The sequence below is a fragment of the Schistocerca cancellata genome, chromosome 4 (assembly GCF_023864275.1).
Source record: "Schistocerca cancellata isolate TAMUIC-IGC-003103 chromosome 4, iqSchCanc2.1, whole genome shotgun sequence".
Taxonomy (NCBI): Eukaryota; Metazoa; Arthropoda; class Insecta; order Orthoptera; family Acrididae; genus Schistocerca; species Schistocerca cancellata.
In genome coordinates, this window is record NC_064629.1 from 720,946,917 (window position 1) to 720,968,656 (window position 21,740).

At 44.2% G+C, this 21,740-nt stretch overlaps 1 protein-coding gene and 1 pseudogene across 1 annotated transcript in view; one reads left to right on the forward strand and one right to left on the reverse strand.

The window, feature by feature from the left end:
* LOC126184689 (galanin receptor 2a-like) overlaps positions 1–21,740 on the reverse strand; it is a 442,192-nt gene that overhangs the window by 238,179 nt on the left and 182,273 nt on the right. The window lies entirely within an intron of this gene.
* On the forward strand, positions 16,666–16,782 carry LOC126185575 (5S ribosomal RNA; annotated as a pseudogene).

A 21,740-nucleotide genomic window follows, 5' to 3' on the forward strand; every position in this document is an offset into this window, starting at 1 on the left:
TCAAGTCCCATAGTGCTCAGAGCCATTTGAACCATTTTTTCCCTACCAACACTAGTAATAAATACTACCGGTAATCTTACCATTTACAATGTCATTTATGTACTGTACCACAACTACCGACCCGTAGTTTTGGTAGCTCGTAACTCTGTATGTATGTAACAGTGATTTTTACAGGGATCATAAGCTGTTGAGACGTATATGTAAAGCATTTGTTTTAAAGCAGAGTCTCCAATGGGACAACGAGGTCATTAGAACCGGAGCACAAGAACGAATTGTCTCAAGGATGGGGAAGACACTCGGCCGTGCCCTTGCAAAAGGACAACCGCAGCATTTGCCTGGAATGGAACGAATTCGGGAAATCACGGGAAACCTAAATCTGGATGGCCGGACTCGGGTTTGAGTCGTCGTCCTCCCGAATGCGAGTCCAGTGTGCTAACCACTGCATCAACTAGTTAGGTTCTCACACAGAATACGAAGACTTTATTAACGAACAAACGAAAGATATTGCATGGAAATAATAAAGATCTATGTAAAAAAAAGCGGTTGTATTCTGATGAAAACGACTTTGTAACATATCATTGGACCCCATCTAGCCCTCCTTAATAATCGCGCGTTAGAACTCTGCTTTCTAGATTCGGGTAAGAGCTCTGGCCCCGGATCGAATCCGTCCAGTGGGTTAGCGACGAGGGGCGGTGTGCCGGCCAGCCTAGATCAGGTAATACCAGGGTGGTACCCACGTTCCACCTCATTTACACGATCCGCAAACATTTCGAAAACTCCTCATACTTTCGCACAGATAGCAGTAAACGCAAACGGATGGGCTACAAAAATTACGTCCCAGGAGGGCGAGCAAGGGGGAGGGGGAGTGGGTAGCGACAAGAAGGGCGTCCAGTCACCAAATTCCACTAACAACTAAAAATCCAGTTTTAACAAGCCAGCCCCGTGACATCTCCATCTACATGACTACTCTGGAATTTACACTTAAGTGCCAGGCAGAGGGTTCATCGAACCACTTTCCAAATATTTATCTACCGCCCCACGCTCTAGAAGCGCACAGGAAGAACGAACACATAAATCTTTCCAAGTGATCTCTGATTACTCTTATTTTATTACAATGATCGTTTCTCCCTATGTAGGTGAGTGTCTTCAAAATATTTTCGTATTCGGAGGGGAACGTTGGAGATGGTAATTTCGTGAGAAAATCCTGCCGCAACGAAAAACGCCTTTGTTTTAGTGATTGACACCTCGTCTCGCGTATCATATCCGTGACACTCTTTCCCCTATATCGTGATAATACTATACGAGCTGTCCTTCTTCGAACTTCTTCGATGTCCTCCCTCAACCCTATATGTTAAGGATCATACTGGATAAGGTGACGATACGGGATAAGACAAGAGCAAAAGAAAAAGATCTGGCCGCATCTGTTTGTTCGTTCTGTTCGCTACTGTGAAGGCCAGAGATAACTTCCAGTGTCTCGGAGTGGCGGCTTTTGGTCAGCCTGGACATTGTGGGCCAGTCTTTCGGTAATGTTTCTAAACGGATTGTGGTCAAAGGCTACGACGCTAAGTACTAAATGTCAGGAGACGTCCTCCAGCTCTCATTAGAAAAAGCTTCTGAAAAGTGCTGACAGGAGGCAGCACTCTACAGAGAAGTGCTAATAGTAGGAGCAAGGGGTGTCCACATGGAGTGCATGTATTCAGATCTTGAACCTGACTGGTAGAAACGCTTCGATATAAAATAATTTCATAAAATGCTTTGGTGCTCGAGGGAATCGGAAAGTCAATAGTTAGTTTTCGTGGGGTGTATGAAGCCAGCTTCGTGCTTTCTTGGGCGGAAATGGTGTTGAGAAGTGTAATTAAGGAGTCGATTGTAAGCAGCTGGCCGTTGTGGCCGAGCGGTTCTAGGCGCTTCAGTCTGGAACCACGCGACCGCTACGGACACAGGTTCGAATCCTGCTCTGGCATGGATGTGTTTGATGTCCTTAGGTTAGTTAGGTTTAAGTAGTTCTAAGTTCTAGGGGACTGGTGACCTCAGATGTTAAGTCCCATAGTGCTCAGAGCCATTCGATTGTAAGCCCTCAAGAGTATAGGAATACAGTAGTGTATTATAGCGATAAGAAGTGCAATAGTATCGAAGGAAATTGACGGAGATCCGAAATGTGAAATGATTTGGGTGAAGGTCACGGTTAAAGCAGGCTCAGACATGGTAATTGGATGTCTCTATAGGCCCCATGGCTCAGCAGCTGTTGTGGCTGAGCACCTGAAGGATAATTTGGAAAATATTTCGAGTAGATTTCCCCACCATGTTATAGTTCTGGGTGGAGATTTTAATTTGCCGGATATAGACTGGGAGACTCAGACGTTCAAACGGGTGGCAGGGACAAAGAATCCTTTTAAGTGCTTTATCTGAAAACTACCTTGAGCAGTTAAACAGAGAACCGACCCGTGGCGATAACATATTAGACCTTCTGGTGACAAACAGACCCGAACTATTTGAAAAAGTTAATGCAGAACAGGGAATCAGCGATCATAAAGCGGTTACGGCATCGATGATTTCAGCCGTAAATAGGAATATTAAAAAGGGTAGGAAGATTTTTCTGTTTAGAAAAAGTGACAAAAAGCAGATTTCAGAGTCCCTGACGGCTCAACACAAAAGTTTTGTCTCAAGTACAGATAGTGTTGAGGATCAGTGGACAAAGTCCAAAACCGTCGTACATAATGCGTTAGATGAGTATGTGCCAAGCAAGATCGTAAGAGATGGAAAAGAGCCACCGTGGTACAACAACCGTGTTAGAAAACTGCTGCGGAAGCAAAGGGAACTTCACAGCAAACATAAACATAGCCAAAGCCTTGCAGACAAACAAAAATTACGCGAAGCGGAATGTAGTGTGAGGAGGGCTATGCGAGAGGCGTTCAATGAATTCGAAAATAAAGTTCTATGTACTGACTTGGCAGAAAATTCTAAGAAATTTTGGTCTTATGTCAAAGCGGTAGGTGGATCAAAACAAAATGTCCAGACACTCTGTGACCGAGATGGTACTGAAACAGAGGATGACGGACTAAAGGCCGAAATACTAAATGTCTTTTTCCAAAGTTGTTTCACAGAGGAAGATTGCACTGTAGTTCCTTCTCTAGATTGTCGCACAGATGACAAAATGGTAGATATCGAAATAGACGACAGAGGGATAGAAAAACAATTAAAATCGCTCAAAAGAGGAAAGGCCTCTGGACCTGATGGGATACCTGTTCAATTTTACACAGAGTACGCGAAGGAACTTGCCCCCCTTCTTGCAGCGGTGTACCGTAGGTCTCTAGAAGAGCGTAGCGTTCCAAAGGATTGGAAAAGGGCACAGGTCATCCCCGTTTTCAAGAAGGGACGTCGAACAGATGTGCAGAACTATAGACCTATATCTCTAACGTCGATCAGTTGTAGAATTTTGGAACACGTATTGTGTTCGAGTATAATGACTTTTCTGGAGACTAGAAATCTACTCTGTAGGAATCAGCATGGGTTTCGAAAAAGACGGTCATGTGAAACCCAGCTCGCGCTATTCGTCCACGAGACTCAGAGGGCCATAGACACGTGTTCACAGGTAGATGCCGTGTTTCTTGACTTCCGCAAGGCGTTCGATACAGTTCCCCACAGTCGTTTAATGAACAAAGTAAGAGCATATGGACTATCAGACCAATTGTGTGATTGGATTGAGGAGTTCCTAGATAACAGGACGCAGCATGTCATTCTCAATGGAGAGAAGTCCTCCGAAGTAAGAGTGATTTCAGGTGTGCCGCAGGGGAGTGTTGTAGGACCGTTGCTATTCACAATATACATAAATGACCTGGTGGATGACATCGGAAGTTCACTGAGGCTTTTTGCAGATGATGCTGTGGTGTATCGAGAGGTTGTAACAATGGAAAATTGTACTGAAATGCAGGAGGATCTGCAGCAAATTGACGCATGGTGCAGGGAATGGCAATTGAATCTCAATGTAGACAAGTGTAATGTGCTGCGAATACACAGAAAGATAGATCCTTTATCATTTAGCTACAAAATAGCAGGTCAGCAACTGGAAGCAGTTAATACCATAAATTATCTGGGAGTACGCATTAGGAGTGATTTAAAATGGAATGATCATATAATGTTGATCGTCGGTAAAGCAGATGCCAGACTGAGATTCATTGGAAGAATCCTAAGGAAATGCAATCCGAAAACAAAGGAAGTAGGTTACAGTACGCTTGTTCGCCCACTGCTTGAATACTGCTCAGCTGTGTGGGATCCGTACCAGATAGGGTTGATAGAAGATATAGAGAAGATCCAACGGAGAGCAGCGCGCTTCGTTACAGGATCATTCAGTAATCGCGAAAGCGTTACGGAGATGATAGATAAACTCCAGTGGAAGACTCTGCAGGAGAGACGCTATGTAGCTCGGTACGGGCTTTTGTCAAAGTTTCGAGAACATACCTTCACCGAAGAGTCAAGCAGTATATTGCTTTCTCCTACGTATATCTCGCGAAGAGACCATGAGGATAAAATCAGCGAGATTAGAGCCCACACAGAAGCATACCGACAATCCTTCTTTCCACGAACAATTCGAGACTGGAATAGAAGGGAGAACCGATAGAGGTACTGAAGGTACCCTCCGCCACACACCGTCAGGTGGCTTGCGGAGTATGGATGTAGATGTAGATGTAGATGTAGATGTTGCGGTGATATTTGAAGTGTAGCGTGTATGAAATCAGGAGTGAATGATCTTCAGTGATAGGCAAGTCATTCGCCTGGAGGGGGTCTACAGGAATTTGAAAAGATATTTCCGTGCGTAGGCGTGGAATTCGACTTAGTCGTATTCCAGTGTTCTGTGAATGCTCCGATATGATGAGCGAGCATGTGCTCTGTAAGCAGAAAACTCATATCAGAACGTTAGCTTTATTGGCAAGGGTTTCTAGAAGCCCTTGGAGACAACGTAGCGGCTGTTTGTGGTGTTCGATTGCCAATCTAGTGATTAGACTGCAGAGTATTTTGAAAGTCTCCAGAATGAGATTTTCACTCTGCAGCGGATTGTGCGCTGATATGAAACTTCCTGGCAGATTAAAACTGTGTGTCGGACCGAGACTCGAACTCGGGACCTTTGCCTTTCGCGGGCAAGTGCTCTACCAACTGAGCTACCCAAGCACGACTTAGGAAAAATGACAATTTTAACCTTTCTTGTGGCTCAAAGTGAAGCTGGCTACTCTTATTTCAACTGTTCTAATATTGTAGCGATGCTGACGGTTAATCCAGGTCCGAAAATTTACATTTGTGAGCAAATCTGTGGAGCAATACGTCACGTAATATAGCGCGCCGCACTTCGCTAAGAATGCATAGATACTAGCCGTGGCCGCGGGTGGGGCAACACGAGACATGTAAGCGCCGCGGAAGACACGAAAGGGACATTTTAGCTCCCACAAAGAGTTGCTCAGACTGATAAATGAATGGAAGTCCTACTACATGACGAAAGGGTGGAAGTTAATGCAACAGTAGAACAAGAAATAAAGTTTACATATTCAGTGGGAAACTTCGGGCGTCATAACAGAAACCACAGATGTTTCTTTGTCTAGAAGAAAAACATATGTGTCCTTGAGACATTACTCCAGGGAAAAACCACAGTTAAATCGATTGTCAATGATAATTTGATAAAAGAAATGATTGGAAACAATGAGAATATTAAAACCACAAAACAGAAACTTCCATTGGGTATACGTCGCATGTCATGAGACAAGATCGCCTGTAATACGATTACTAACAGTAGCGTTAAAATTATTCTAGCATTCGAATTATGATTTAAATATATAAATAGCTGAAGAAATCAGAAAAATAAGTAGTTAATAATATACTCCGGCAGTAATAGCAGGTGAAATGTTCAAAGGCGTGTGGGGTATGCAGGAAGGGTAGGCACCTGGAGATGATAGTGTTTCATAAGTAGAAATAGTTAAAGGTAAGGGAAAAATACAAAATGAACTTGTTAAATTATTTACTGAATGTCTGTTAAGAAAAGTAGTTGGCTGGTTCAAATGGCTCTGAGCACTATGGAACTTAACATCTGAGGTCATCAGTCCCCTAGAACTTAGAACTAGTTAAACCTAACCAACCTAAGGACATCACAAACATCCATGTCCGAGGCAGGATTCGAACCTGCGACGTAGCTGTCTTGCGTTTCCAGACTGCAGCGCCTTTAACCGCACGGCCACTCCGGCCGGCACAGAGAGCTCTGAGGTAGAGCCCTCTCTGTTATCGGCACATACATTGTGAAATACAAATGTTGTGTGTTAACGTCTCAATAGACATTAAAAAACCGCATTATGATTAAACTGACTGTTCGTGGAACTACGAGAGGCGTAAGTCACTGCCTAACGGGCCATGGACCCTACCCTGAATATTTATGTAGGCGACGGAAAAGTTCTACAAATGTGTGCGTGTGGTGTACCTGACCATATCGTACTAGAGCGCCCCGCCTACCAAGATTTACTGAATCATATGGCAGCCATTAGTACAGACAAAGAAAAAGGGCACCTGGTGAACGAAGTGGCAAATAAGGTATCTGAGAGGTAATTTTGAAAATATTTACAAAATAAAGCCACTGCAAGATAAAACCCGATTGTACGACATAAAAACTTAACTGAAGACTCCGAGTGCAGTGAATATCACCCAGGATTCCCAGACGTCGGAATTAATTCCCACACAGAGAACGACCAGAAGAAACGCCTGTGTTTTCCGCCAATTCTCTACGCTGGTCTGTAGCTCATTGTCTGTGACAAAATGCTGTCCTCGTATCCAGCGGTTTACTTGAGTAAAGAGACGAAAAGGGAACCAAGTCCTGTCTGTATGGTGGGTGATCAAACACTTGTCATCGAAAAAAACACTGTAAGAGCGTCTCTGTTGTAGCTGCAATGTGCATCCGAGCATTGTCATGAAGAACGACAATACCAGATCACCCCTTTCCTTCTTCGTTAGTTCTGAGTTGCCCTTCGTAGATGATTTTCTATAATCGCCTGATCTACTTGCTGAACAAATCATCGACAGACACTCACTTCCTTCCCCGACCAGCTTCATCTCGAACCCTCAGAATGAAGAAATTGAATGACAGCACGCACTACGCACTTGATGCGAGACAAGTGCTCTAGGCATCTTTTAAGTGCTGACTATGCGCTCAGAACTAAAAGGTGCAACAAGGCGCGACTGACGACCATGATAGAAACACTGCACAACACATCTGCACAAACCTTCATCGGATTAGCACTGTGGTTTCAATGTCACGACCGATCGAACGCTGAAAAAAAATTGAAAAAATTGTCCTCGTATATCTATACTCGTGGACTAGTGGCTAGCGTTGCTACCTCTGGACAACGGGGTCCCGGGTTCGATTCTCGGCCGAGTTGGGGATTTTCTCTGCTCAGGGGCTGGGTATTGGTGTTGTCCTCGTATTTTCATCATCACTCGTGACAATGGCAAAATTGGACTGTGAAAAAAATTTGAACTTTCTACGGGCGTTGATGACCGTGCAGTTGAGCGCCCCACAAACCAAATATCATCATCATCGTATATCTATACTACTATATAAACAGAAGCCGCTGTTTAAAGTTGTTACCATAAATCTCGAAAAGTTCGTTACCAACTTACTTCAGGTTGGTTGGTTGGTTTGGGGAAGGAGACCAGACAGCGTGGTCATCGGTCTCATCGGATTAGGGAAGGATTGGGAAGGAAGTTGGCCGTGCCCTTTCAGAGGAACCATCCCGGCATTTGCCTGGAGCGAGTTAGGGAAATCACGGAAAACCTAAATCAGGATGGCCGGATGCGGGATAACTTACTTCAGGTTTTTGCACAATAGTCTAATAAACGTTCGACAGGACATGGGGAAAATATATATACAGGGTGGTCCATTGATCGTGACCGGGCCAAATATCTCACGAAATAAGCGTCAAACGAAAAAACTACAAAGAACGAAACTTGTCTAGCTTGAGGGGGGAAACCAGATGGCGCTGTGGTTGGCCCGCTAGATGGCGCTGTCATAGGTCAAACGGATATCAACTGCATTTTTTAAAATAGGAACCTCCATTTTTATTACATATTCCTGTAGTACGTAAAGAAATATGAATGTTTTAGTTGGACCACTTTTTTCGCTTTGTGATAGATGGCGCTGTAATAGTCGCAAACGTATGGCTCAAAATTTAGACGAACAGTTGGTAACAGGTAGGATTTTTAAATTAAAATACAGAACGTAGGTACGTTTGAACATTTTATTTCGGTTGTTCCAATGTGATACATGTACCTTTGTGAACTTATCATTTCTGAGAACGCATGTTGTTATTGTTACAACGTGATTACCTGTAAATACCACATTAATGCAATAAATGCTCAACATGATGTCCGTCAACTTCAATGCATTTGGCAATACGTGTAACGACATTCCTCTCAACAGCCAGTAGTTCGCCTTCGGTAATGTTCTCACATGTATTGACAATGCTCTGACGCATGTTGTCAGGCGTTTTCGGTGGACCACGATAGCAAATATCCTTCAACTTTCCATACAGAAAGAAATCCGGGGACGTCAGATCCGGTGAACGTGCGGGCCATAGTATGGTGCTTCGACGATCAATCCACCTGTCATGAAATATGCTATTCAATACCGCTTCAACAGCACGCGAGCTATGTGTCGGACATCCATCATGGTGAAAGTACATCGCCATTCTGTCATGCAGTGTAGTGATATCGGTAGAACATTACGTAGGAATTCAGCATACATTGCACCATTTAGATTGCCATCGATAAAATGGGGGCCAATAATCCTTCCTCCCATAAAGCCGCACCATACATTAACCCACCAAGGTCGCAGATGTTCCACTTGTTGCAGCCATCGTGGATTTTCTATTGCCCAATAGTGCATATTATGCCGGTTTACGTTACCGCTGTTGTTGAATGACGCGTGCAAAAAATCTGTCATCGTCCCGTAATTTCTGTTTTGCCCAGTGGCAGAACTGTACACGACGTTCAAAGTCGTCGCCATGCAATTCCTGGTGCATAGAAATATGGTACGGGTGCTATCGATGTTGATGTAGCATTCTCAACACCGACATTTTTGAGATTCCCGATTCTCGCGCAATTTGTCTTCTACTGATGTGCAGATTAGCCGCGACAGCATCTAAAACACCTACTTGGGCATCATTTGTTGCAGGTCGTGGTTGACGTTTCCCATGTGGCTGAACACTTCCTGTTTCCTTAAATAACGTAACTATCCGGCGAACGGTCCGGACAATTGGATGATGTCGTCCAGGATAGCGAGCAGCATACATAGCACACGCCCATTGGGCATTTTGATCACAATAGCCATACATCAACACGATATCGACCTTTTCCGCAATTGGTAAACGGTCCATTTTAACACGGGTAAAGTATCACGAAGCAAATACCGTGCACACTGGCGGAATGTTACGTGATACCACGTACTTATACGTTTGTGACTATTACAGCGCCATCTATCACAAAGCGAAAAAAGTGCTCCAACTAAAACATTCATATTTATTTACGTACGACACGAATATGTAATAAAAATGGGGGTTCTTATTTAGAAAAACGCAGTTGATATCCGTTTGACCTATGGCAGCGCCATCTAGCGGGCCAACCATAGCGCCATCTGGTTACCCCTTCAAGTTAGACGAGTTTCGTTCTTTGTAGTTTTTTTTTTTCATTTGATGCTTATTTCGTGAGATATTTGGCACGGTCACTATCAATCTAACCTAACCTAACCTAACCTAAACTAACCAAGAGAAATAGTTTTTTGAAAATGTTACCAAAAATCTCACAAAGTTATTGGCCGATTTACTTCAAAATTTCACACAATACTCAAATAAACGTTCGAACGGGCACAGGCTGCTGTAGTCACAGATCCAGCAGCTGGAGAGGTCTCCCTCATACCCCATACACCAATGATCACAAACGATTTACCCATTCATTTTAAGTGATTTTCATTCCCAATCAGGGTTTCGTATGCGATACGAATAAACAGGGTGCAAGATCAGAAAGTTGAGGTGGAAGCAGAGGGGCGGTAAAATGGACCTAAAGAGGTGGTGAGAACTAAGAAAGTGGGGAAGAGGCGCTAACAGAAGGAGGAGGAGGAGATGGACAAAGAGAGCGGGCGGAGGAGATGGCAGAGAGTGTGGGGGAAGGAGTTTACGATGTATATCCAATTCCTACATATAAGAGGAATATGCAGAAAGTAAGTTCCGATCGGTCTTGAAATGGAAACGACTATGAAAATCCGATGAAACTTTGCACAGATGTGTTCGACAGTGTCTCTAGAATGCCTGTCGGTTGCATCACTTCGCTCTTTTCAGTTCTGGGCGCATGGTAAGCACGTAAAGATGCGTAGAAAATAGTGTCTCCCGCCACGTATTGAGTCCTGGTGAGAGATTTCGCCTGATGTTATGCAGCCCACATTACAGAACTGTCATACGGTTCCTACTTCGTGACAATTATTGGTAACAATCTGTAGGGGCAATTAAAATGCTCCTGCAGCGTTTTCGATGGGAAGTGTTTGATCACCACTCTACAGACCGCAGATGGCTCCCTCTGTGTTTTATCTCTGCTCACATTAACTACTGGCTATGAAAACAACATTTTCGCACAGACAACGAGCTATAGATGAGCGTAGAGAATTGGCGGGAAGCACAGGCGGCTACCTTCTATGGCGAAAGTATTGGAAACTTGTTACAACGCTACGACAAATGTCTAAGTCGGAGAGGCGACTATATAGAGCAATGGCTGGAAGCTGGAGCTAACTATCGCAGAAAATTTCTGATTATCATAGTGGTCTCCGTTTCGCGATCAATCGGAACTTACTTTATGGACAGCCCTCGCATTTAGCGCAACTGCGAAGCATTGCAGGGTTCGCTAGTTCTGTGTATGAAGAAAGGTAGTGTAGCGGATTTCTCATTTATGAATTACATTTGAATGCTGTTTATGACAAGATCGTGTTGTGTCTCGCGTAAGAAGGACCGACTCCTGCAGCACATGTCAGAACTTGATAGAAGTAAGATAGTGACCCATTAAGAGTGCAGTTTATTGTTCCGGAATAATGTGCCCGTGACGCTCGGGATCCCACGACTGTCGCGCGAATATACGTGGACTATTCCGAAACTAAGGTCCGATCAGTCGCGAAATGGAAGCCATTGTGAGAATCAAAAATGTTTTTATTACCTTCACTTAGTCGCCACTTCGACTTACACATTTGTCCTAGCGTTGTACCACCTTCCCGGTACCCTCGTCATAGAAGGTAGCCACCTGATCTTTTCACCAATTCTCTTTACTTGGTCTACAGCTCGTTGACTGTGCCAAAAAGTTGTCTTCAAAGCCAGTGGTCCATGTGAGCAGTGATGAGACTCAGGAGCATCCAGTTACGTGCTGTATTCTGGGTGATCAAACACTTCCCATCGAAAACTGTAAGTAGGCTGTTTATGTTTTCTTATTGGCAACGTTACGTAGCACTCTGTATGAAAATCACTGGCTGTGCTGTGTGCAGTCTGTGGCTAGTTTGAATTGTTGTCTGCCATTGTAGCGTTGGGCAGTTGACTGTTAACAGCGCGCAGCGTTGTGCAGTTGGAGGTGAGCCGCCAGCAGTGGTGGATGTGGGAAGTGAGATGGCGGAATTTTGAGAATGGATAATGGATGTCATGAACTGCTATATATATTATGACTATTAAGGTAAATACATTGTTTGTTCTCTATTAAAATCTTTCATTTGCTAACTACGCCTATCAGTAGTTAGTGCCTTCCGTAGTTTGAATCTGTTATTTAGCTGGCAGTAGTGGCGCTCGCTGTATTGCAGTAGTTCGAGTAACGAAGATTTTTGTGGGGTAAGTGATTTGTGAAAGGTATAGGTTAATGTTAGTCAAGGCCATTCTTTTGTAGGGATTATTGGAAGTCAGATTGCGTTGCGCTAAAAAATATTGTGTGTCAGTTTAAGCACAGTCTTGTATAATTTTTCAAAGGGGACGTTTCAAAACGCTACAGGAACATCTTCATTGCCTTGCCGGCCGCGGTGGTCTAGCGGTTCTAGGCGCTCAGTCCGTAACCGTGGGACTGCTACGGTCGCAGATTCGAATCCTGCCTCGGGCATGGATGTGTGTGCTGTCCTTAGGTTAGTTAGGTTTAAGTAGTTCTAAGTTCTAGGGGACTGATGACCACAGATGTTAAGTCCCATAGTGCTCAGAGCCATCTTCATTGCCCCTGCAGAGTGCGGCCGAGAATTGTCATGAAGAAGAAACCGCATGGCAGTTGTGTTATGTGGGCAGCATGACATCAGGGACAATCTCTCACTTGCCCCTCCGGGAGACACTGTTTCCTTATGTGCTCACTGTGCTCTCAGAACCGAAAAGAGCTACGTGACGCGATCAAAGGGCATTCTAGAGACACTGCCCAAGACATCTGTGTAAAGATTTATCAGATCTTTACTGTGATTTCCATTTCGCGCCCGATCGGACCTTACTTTTCGAATAGCCCTCGTACAATCTTTGGGTTCATGAACGCCAAACTTTACGGAATGTTGGATTTCAATGGCTCTATGGGACTAGTGGCTGAAAGGTCAGGTACTAGGGCTATTTGGAAAGAAAAGTCCGATCAGGCGTGAAATGGAAATCACAGTGAAAATCCGATGAAGCTTTGCACATATGTGCTGGGCAGTGGCTCTAGGACGCCCGTCGATCGCGTCACGTTGCTCTTTTCAGTTCTGAGCGCACAGTGAGCACGTAAATATGTCTGGATAAATAGTGTCTCTCACCAAATATGAGCAGCTGGAGAGAGATTTCGCCTGGTGTCATGCAGCTTACATAACACGACTGTCATGTGTTTCCTTCTTCATGACAATTCTCAGCCCCACTCTGCAGGGGCAATGAAGATCCTCCTGCAGCATTTTCGATGGAAAATGTTTGATCACCCACAATTCACCCCGTAATTGGCTCCCTTTGAGTTTTATCTCTGCTCACATGAACCGCTGGCTATGAAGACAACATTCTGGCAAAGAAAACGAGCTGTAAACCACTGTACGGAAGTGGTGTAAAGCACAGGCCGCTGCCTTCTATGACGAGGGTATTGGAAAGTTGGTACAACGCTACGACACATGTTTAAGTCGGAGCGGCGACTATGTAGAGAAGTATTTGGAAGATGTAACTAACTGTTGCAAATAAATCACGTTTTATTTTCACAGTGGTTTCCATTTCGCGACTGATCGGATCTTTCTTTCCGAATAGTCCTCATATACTGTTCGGTTGGCCGCATAGGATCGTACATCTTCGTCATGCACCCTGAGGTAGGAAATGACCTTGCTCGCAGCGAGACAAATGTACCCAGGAACAGTGCGAAAACGTCTGAGGCTAGCACCATGGCCATTTTCCCGACCTCCCTGGACGTGGCAGCAGAGAAGTGCACTAATAGTGATACGATCGATAACACCGAACACAAGAGTGGTGCCACGTCGTCTGTTCAGTCTTCCCTATTATGCATACAGCTTCACGATGGGTGGTACCGTGTGTGGAATCTCCGAGGAGAACAACCGTTACCAGATTGCATTATTACGAGGTCAGCTCCTGGGGTGAGGGTAGGGACTGCCATTGGGTGCACCACACGACCACATAGCCATTAAATTGGACAGCAGCCGTAACATTTTTGACATGTTAAGGCCGGTGTCTATGTCCTGTTTTGGAGGTCTCCATGAAGATATCTTTCAACAACATAAAAATAAGATTGCGCGGCCCCTCCCGCCGGCGGTTCGAGTCATCCCTCGGGTATGGGTGTGTGTGTGTGTTGTTCTTAGCATAACTTAGTATAAGTAGTGTGCAAGTCTTGAGACCGATGGTCTCAACAGTTTGGTCCCTTAGAATTCACACACACACACACACACACACACACACACACACACACACATTGAAGTAAGGGCGCATGTTGTGCCTGCTGTTCTCAGGAAAGAGGGAGTTCAGCTGTTACCGTAGTCAGAATGTTGTCCAGATCTCTCCCATTGGTCATGGGTTGCCGAGAGACCAGCAGACCACCACTCGACAACCACTACGATATATAATCTCTGATATACAGCTGAAGCAGCATGGATCGACGTTCTCATGTCTGTCATTCAAGTTCATTTCGGATTAACAGCCAGCTGGATTAGAGTACTTCATACTGTCAGAGATAGCACCTCAGTGCATTTCATTACACACTTTTTTATTGCCCAAGTCACTTACAAATGTAATCACGTATTACTCCTTCTTTGATGTATAGCTGAGTTCACAAAACTTTTTTACAGAAGGCCGGATAACTGACAAAATGATGAACGCGGGTCACATAATCATTCTGTACGGAACTTGCAAGTCAGAACGAAAACTATGGAAAAAGACGAAAAACTAAATTCAGCATTCCGTGTTAATCATGGGTGCGTAGTATAAAATTCACAAAAAACAACGCCAGCCAACACATTTACTGACTAAAAAAGTTGTCAAAAGGATAGTGACATCAGACCTAGTGCGCACATATCCGAATCTCACAAATTAAGCAGCAAAAAACGTTAGCAAGATTTGTGATACTGACGTTCAGTTTTCAAGATGTCATTAATCAAGAGAACTGTTTTTCAATATTCATGTCAATAACGTTACACGTGCTGATTACACATAATGGCCGGCCGGAGTGGCCGAGCGGTTCTAGGCCCTACAGTCTGGAACCGCTGTGTCCGCCACGGTCGCAGGTTCGAATCCTGCCTCGGGCATGGATGTGTGTGATGTCCTTAGGTTAGTTAGGTTTAAGTAGTTCTAAGTTCTAGGGGACTGATGACCTCAGATATTAAGTCTCATAGTGCTCAGAGCCATTTGAACCATTTTTCACATAACGCATTCTTGAAAATGTTTGCTCGCAGACATGAGTTCTTACAAATACTGATGCCATACCAGCGGCAACTTACTTCAGTTTCGGAAGCTCAGCATCAGGTAAGCAGCAGTAAAATTCGACAAGCTTTCCTGCTCTGTGCTCCTCTTTCAACGAGTTATTTGACTTCAAATCAGTGAACGGTAGTTCGACTGGCACATCATCAGGGTTACAGTCAAACGGATTCTGGAAGGACGACTGACACGTTCAGTTCTGTCAAGATTTGAAAATCTCTCCAAAAAGTGCTTTTTCAAGTCACGAATAATTTTTTTTCGTAAAGTTAAGGTTGACATCTTCTGGGGGGAGGGGGGGGGGATGTAGCACAGACCTCTATGAAGCAGAGAAAGCGAGAATAGTTTTCTCCTTCCTGTTTTGCTACAAACAATGGTAGCATCTCCGAAATTCTTTCTTGATTCTGTCGGGATCACAGACGAGGTTATCCTTTCCCTAAAGCTTCAAGACCAGTTCATTCATCTGGGTTTTGACGTCAACCACAAATGGCAACTTTGACGTCCAGATTGGATTTGTCAGCTATGGAACAACTTTACCTTTTACAGTGAGAAAAACATCTTTTTCGTTTCGAAACTTGTAAAAACGAAACAGGACTTTACCACAGCTGAGCCACCTTACTGCTGTGTGTTCAAGAAAAGCGTGGAACCGACGGGAATTGAGTGTATATCCTCGAATGTGGTTCGCAGCAGAAACGGCTGGTTTTAGTTCACAAGAAACAACGATGTCTCTCCCACAGGGTGCTTGCTGATGTATGATGCAGTGTATGAACAGAGCGCGCAGGATTTGCAAATCTTCCAAATGAATCCTGATCACTGAACATAGAAAATTTACGACACATAGCAGCCAGGAGGTCTAGGTACATGTTAAGATCTCCTAGTATTATAACCGTAATATTTAAGTTTAAAATGTGTCTAAGTCTCGTGTTCCATATGTTTTATCAAGCAAATTGAGGCACCGACGGCGGGCCGGATGAATTGGCGTCGCAGGCTAGCTGCTGCCCATGAGCCGTATTTTGGTGACCCCTGCTGTATAGGAAGAACACACAAAATTTTGTTTTGTTGCTATACTTCATGATGTTGGAATTGAATGGCTAGCACTGCAAACAACCAATGAATCGGATGAGAAACGATAAATATGACAACGAAGTGTTGGAGGAGCTGATATGGCACATCACCCTCTCCGAGTTGGCGGTGGGAACTTTTGATGACTTTCACAGCTCGTGCAGCGGCAGGGAACTATTGCGCACGCGTGCAAGTAATGTGATCTGTGTGTGTGAGACCGGATGTGAGTGCGCGGAACGGACTGCGGCTGGGCGTGTGAGCGCCGCCTTCTGGTCCCCACAGTTTGTTTTCGTTGCGAACGCCGCTGTCCGGCCACCTCGAAACGGTGCAGAATTTCAGCGCCAGACCTCAAACGTTGGCCGCGACACGTTTGCAGGGTTGTCACTCTGTCACAAGCTCTGCGGAGACGTGAAACACACTGATCGCTCGGACCACATGTAAGACAGACTGTGCCGCGAACTGAAGTTGAGAGGGCAGCAGTCAGCCTGAATGTCTGACATCAAAGGAGCGCTGTCCCTTTCAGATGTGGAGGTCAAGATTTCGCGAGGCTTTCTTGACGCACTCGGAGTGTAAACTATGGAAACGAAATTTGATTAGCTGCGCTGGGTACTCATTTCAGATCCGAATTTCCACGGAATTCATATTGTGTTTTTCAATTTTTCATGGCAACGGCCTTGCCGCAGTGGATACACCGGTTCCCGTGCGATCACCGAAGTTAAGCACTGTTGGGCGTGGTCGGCACTTGGATGGGTGACCATCCAGCCGCCATGTGCTGTTGCCATTTTTCGGGGTGCACTCAGCCTCGTGATGCCAATTGAGGAGCTACTCGACCGAATAGTAGCGGCTCCGGTCAAAGAAAACCATCATAACGACCGGGAGAGCGGTGTGCTGACCACACGCCCCTCCTATCCGCATCCTCAACTGAGGATGATACGGCGGTCGGATGGTCCCGATGGGCCACTTGTGGCCTGAAGACGGAGTGTATTTCAATTTTTCGCTCTTCGTTTCAATCTACAGCAAGTCCTCAGGAGACATTACGCTAATGATACGAGGGTGAGTCAAATGAAAACCTTAAATTTGTAATAACAAATCGAAATTTCACGCCGTTATACTGTAAGATGGTAAGCGCGCTACAAACGGCATGCAAAATGGCCTGTAGGTGGCAGCATAGTGCAGATGAACACATACCGTCGCAATATCAGTATAAAGATAGCCGCCCCACTTGCAACTTGCACCAGGGAAGAACAGCGTTCTGTTACTCGTTTTTTTGCGTAGTGAAGGTGTAAAACCCATCGAAATTCATCGACAAATGAAGAGTCAGTACGGTGATGCATGTTTGTCACAGCAGCAAGTCTACGAATGGAGTAGGAAGTTCGAAAATGGTGTCACTTCAGTGGAAGATCTCCTCGTCCAGGTGAGGCACAACGAGTTGTGACTCCACAGAACATTGCAGCAGTTGAATCCATAGTGAAGGAAGACCGCAGAGTGACACTGAATGATATTGCAGATTAGTCATGGGTCGGCACACCACATTGCGCATGATGTGCTCCAGTTTCACAAAGTGTCTGCAAGATGGGTGCCACGGCAGCTGACTCCTGAAATGAGAGAACGACGTGTTGATGCTTGTGAAGAACTCCTTCGGCACTTTGAAAGAGAAGGTGATGACTTCCTTGCAAGAATCATTACTGGGGACGAAACCTGGGTTCACTTCCACCAACCGGAAACGAAGAGAGCGAGCAAGGAATGGCGCCATTCCTCATCACCAAGTGATTTTTATATGTTTGGACCACTCAAAGACGCAATGGGAGGAAAGAAGTTCCGTTTTGATGAAGTAGTACGCCACGCAGTGCATGAGTGGTTGCTGGGACTACCAAAAGAATTTTTTTTCTAAAGGAATTTATGCACTTTGTAAGCGCTGGAGGACTTGCATTGAGCGTGGGAGAGATTATGTTGAAAAGTGATACAACTTTGTACCACTTCTGCATTTATATTTTTAAAAAAATATTTAAGGTATTCACTTGACTCACCCTCGTAATTGTGATTCTTCGTTTTTTCTCATACTGTCATTAAACTGCAACTGATGGCAATCTGATCTAGTCTGGAACCGTCCTTGAGGTAAGTTAATACGTGTATTAAACTAATTAAGTGAGAAAACGATAGAACACCCAACAAGAAATATATTCATGTGGACAAAACTACCACCACTCAGGCACCAAAGTACAAAAATGCGGCCGGCCGGGGTGGCCGAGCGTTTCTAGGCGCTACAGTCTGGAACCGCGCGACCGCTACAATCGCAGGTTCGAATCCTGCCTCGGGCATGGATGTGTGTGATGTCCTTAGGTTAGTTAGGTTTAGGTAGTTCTAAGTCTAGGGGACTGATGACCTCACATGTTAAGTCCCATAGTGCTCAGAGCCATTTGAACCATTTTGAACAAAAATGCGTTTTGCAAGCAAACAAAATTTCAGTTGCAATTCCGCTGACATTACAGAAGTCACTGTGTCCTTCAGCAAGGTCAGGAGCCCTCAAGTTCAATTGTGTAGGAGGAATCAGTTTTGTCCTTCACTGTTCAGTCAGTACACTGACTGAAAGTAAAATCATTTACTATTAAGATTATCTTTTCATAAGTGTTGAAGAATGGTGTAACAACGGAGACATAAAGTGTTCCATGACTGTTACTCAAACAATTACTCTTGTCTTTTAAACCATCTCCTTCATAAAAATTAATTGCCTCGTAAAATCACTTTCAAATAAAGGCATGAATTTCAATTATTATTATTTTAAATTCGAGGGCAGATCTTCCTGCACATGGTAACTGTCGTAAATTCACGCGCTGTGCAATTCGCGTATGGTTTCGCAGCTTGGTTAGCACAAATAAGTCTTAAATATTTAATAGCAGAAAACAAAATGAAATAGTCTCCATAGTTTTAGGCTCTGAGGGTCGTTACCATGAGCCAACGCCAGATAACATCCCACACAACAGAAAAATGATTGATGTTCAGGTTAAAAAAATCTCAAGAAACGCAGTTCATTATGTAAATTAGTTCCATCAAAGTTTTTTATTCCACCAGTCTTGAATATAAATCAGTACGTCAATATTAATCGTGGAGATACATCGAATGCATTAGGATAAAATGGCGATATATACCTCTAATAATGAACACGTCCCACTCTAAGTCAAAACCATAGTGTGTCTTTAATATTTTCCTTTTTTATGGTAAGAAATTGTGGAACAACAGCGATAACAACACTCGAACAGCGCTCGTTGCTACAACTTTCACAGAATAGCTACTCTGACTAACACAAACGCAATATTCTGATGAGGCGTTACAGTTTGAATATGTTGTAATTCGTATTTGCTTTCTGTATTGACTTTTGTTCTCATGAAAACTATTTTTAATCACAAAACCAACTAAAATCTGAGTAATCGATATGGAAAATTAATAATAAAAATCGCCATTGCTATCTGTCGGTTTGAACGAAGTTTCATACTATACATGTTACATATTTTCTACCAGAAACTCCCGCTTCAGTCATATATAGCAATCAAATTCTACTCAGCAACTACTCAAAAGCTTCGAAAAAGACTAGAACGGATTACAGATTGGCGTAGTATGACGCTGGAGTAGAACGTTTAAAATTTGGTGCAGCGGCTGACATTACGGGAGATTTCTAGTGTACACGAGTACTTTGGAAATAAGTATTACAGGAAGGCCGACAAGCAAGTCTGTTTCATTTTATTTCTTACAATGACTGCAGTACTAAGAATATCTGCGTTGCTTGACATATCATTCTTGCAAATGCCACTCTCCAACTATTTTTATTCATTGTACTTCAAAAGATTTATCAGTTCAACTCAAACATGTCCAGTAATATTTTCTTCAGTCGCGAATCAGCATACCATTCGTTGCTTGCAACAGTATTCGTAAGAAATCGTTGGCTGTGATTTTACTAGAGGCAGCTGATCTGCAGTACCGAACTAATATACATACTTCGCGATGTATGGATGTTGTTTTAAGTGTAAATATTCGACTTAGGTGACTAAATGGAGAATGAAGAATTTAATTACCACATTCTGTTGAACCATCTGAGGTAATGCTACGATTCCATGTAACGAATCACTATTTGCACATTTAACAGAAGCTGATTTTATCATCACGAAGCAGTGATTTACGATATTATACGAATATGTCTAACATTATACTGCCCTTAAAATACTGCGAGGAGCTCCTGTACATAATAACTAGCATATGACAAAGATGATTTTCAATTCAGATTTGAAAAACTGAGATGTATTAATACCTTTCAATAGTCGTGGATGCCTACTGTGTAAAGGAAGTCGCGCAGTAGTGCACATCTTTCTCTCAGCCGGCCGGAGTGGCCGAGTGGTTCTAGGCGCTACAGTCTGGAACCGCGTGACCGCTATGGTTGCAGATTCGAATCCTGCCTCGGGCATGGATGTGTGTGATGTCCTTAGGTTAGTTAGGTTTAAGTACTTCTAAGTTATAGGGGACTGGTGACTTCAGAAGTCCCATAGTACTCAGAGCCATTTGAACCATATTTGAACCACATCTTTCTCTTCAGAAAAATTGGAAATTTGTGGTAAGATCCTATGGGACCAAACTGCTGACATCATCAGCCCATAAGCTTACACACTACTTAATCTAACTTAAACTAAGGACAACACACACACCCATAACCGAGGGAGGTTTCGAACCTCTGACGGGGCAGCCGCGCGAACCGTGACAAGGCGCCCGAGACCACGCGGCTACCAACCGCGGCATCTCTTCCGTGATTACGGTTCAAAATAGTTCAAATGGCTCTAAGCACTATGGGACTTAACATCTGAGGTCATCAATTCCCTAGACGTAGAACTACTTAAACCTAACTAACCTAAGGACATCACACACATCCTTGCCCGAGGCAGGATTCGAACCTGCGACCATAGCAGCAGCGCGGTTCCCGACTGAAGCGCCTAGAACCGCTCGGCCACAGCTGCCGGCCGTGGTTAAGGATGAGCGATCCTAGTGCAAATATATTGCCTGACAAAAAAAGTTAAGTATTCAGAAGAGGGGGAGGAAACGAAATGACGCTTCACGGGCTGAGAGGATTTGTGATGTTCTTTCAGTGATTACAGTCAATTTGACAGAGAACTTGGCAGTATGAGCCCACTTCTCAGTAAGATGTTGCATCCCTTCTGGCCAAGTTGCATGCACTAATTGGTTGGGAAGGGTTAATAAAGCCGTTGTATCCTCTTCTGAAGCGAGTTTGCCTACTACTGTTGTCACCAGCACACGGTATCCCGATTACTGGCTCTGGGACTTCTTTGACGTTCGATCTGGTCCCACAGAGGAGAGATCTGGAGATATTATTAGCCAAGGGGATACATCATCATGCAGGAAGTTCATGGAGAAACGTGCCATGTATAGTAGCGTTGAAAACGAGCAGCACGATGTCGCATGAGAGGTGACATGAGTGCGCATGACGTCTGTGACGTACCGTTGTGCCGTCAGAGTTCCCTCAGTCACTAAAGGCGTTACCTGAAGTCATACCCGATGGCTCCTCAGACCCTGACACCAAGAGTAACGCCGCTGTGGCTCTGTGGCTCTCAAAAAAATTGGTATAATCGGACCTCTCTCGGATCGCCGCAATACTCGCCGACGATGGTCATCCAAGGTAGTGCACAACCGTGACTCATTGCTGAACACAATGCGCAGACATTCATCAGAAGTCCATGTTTC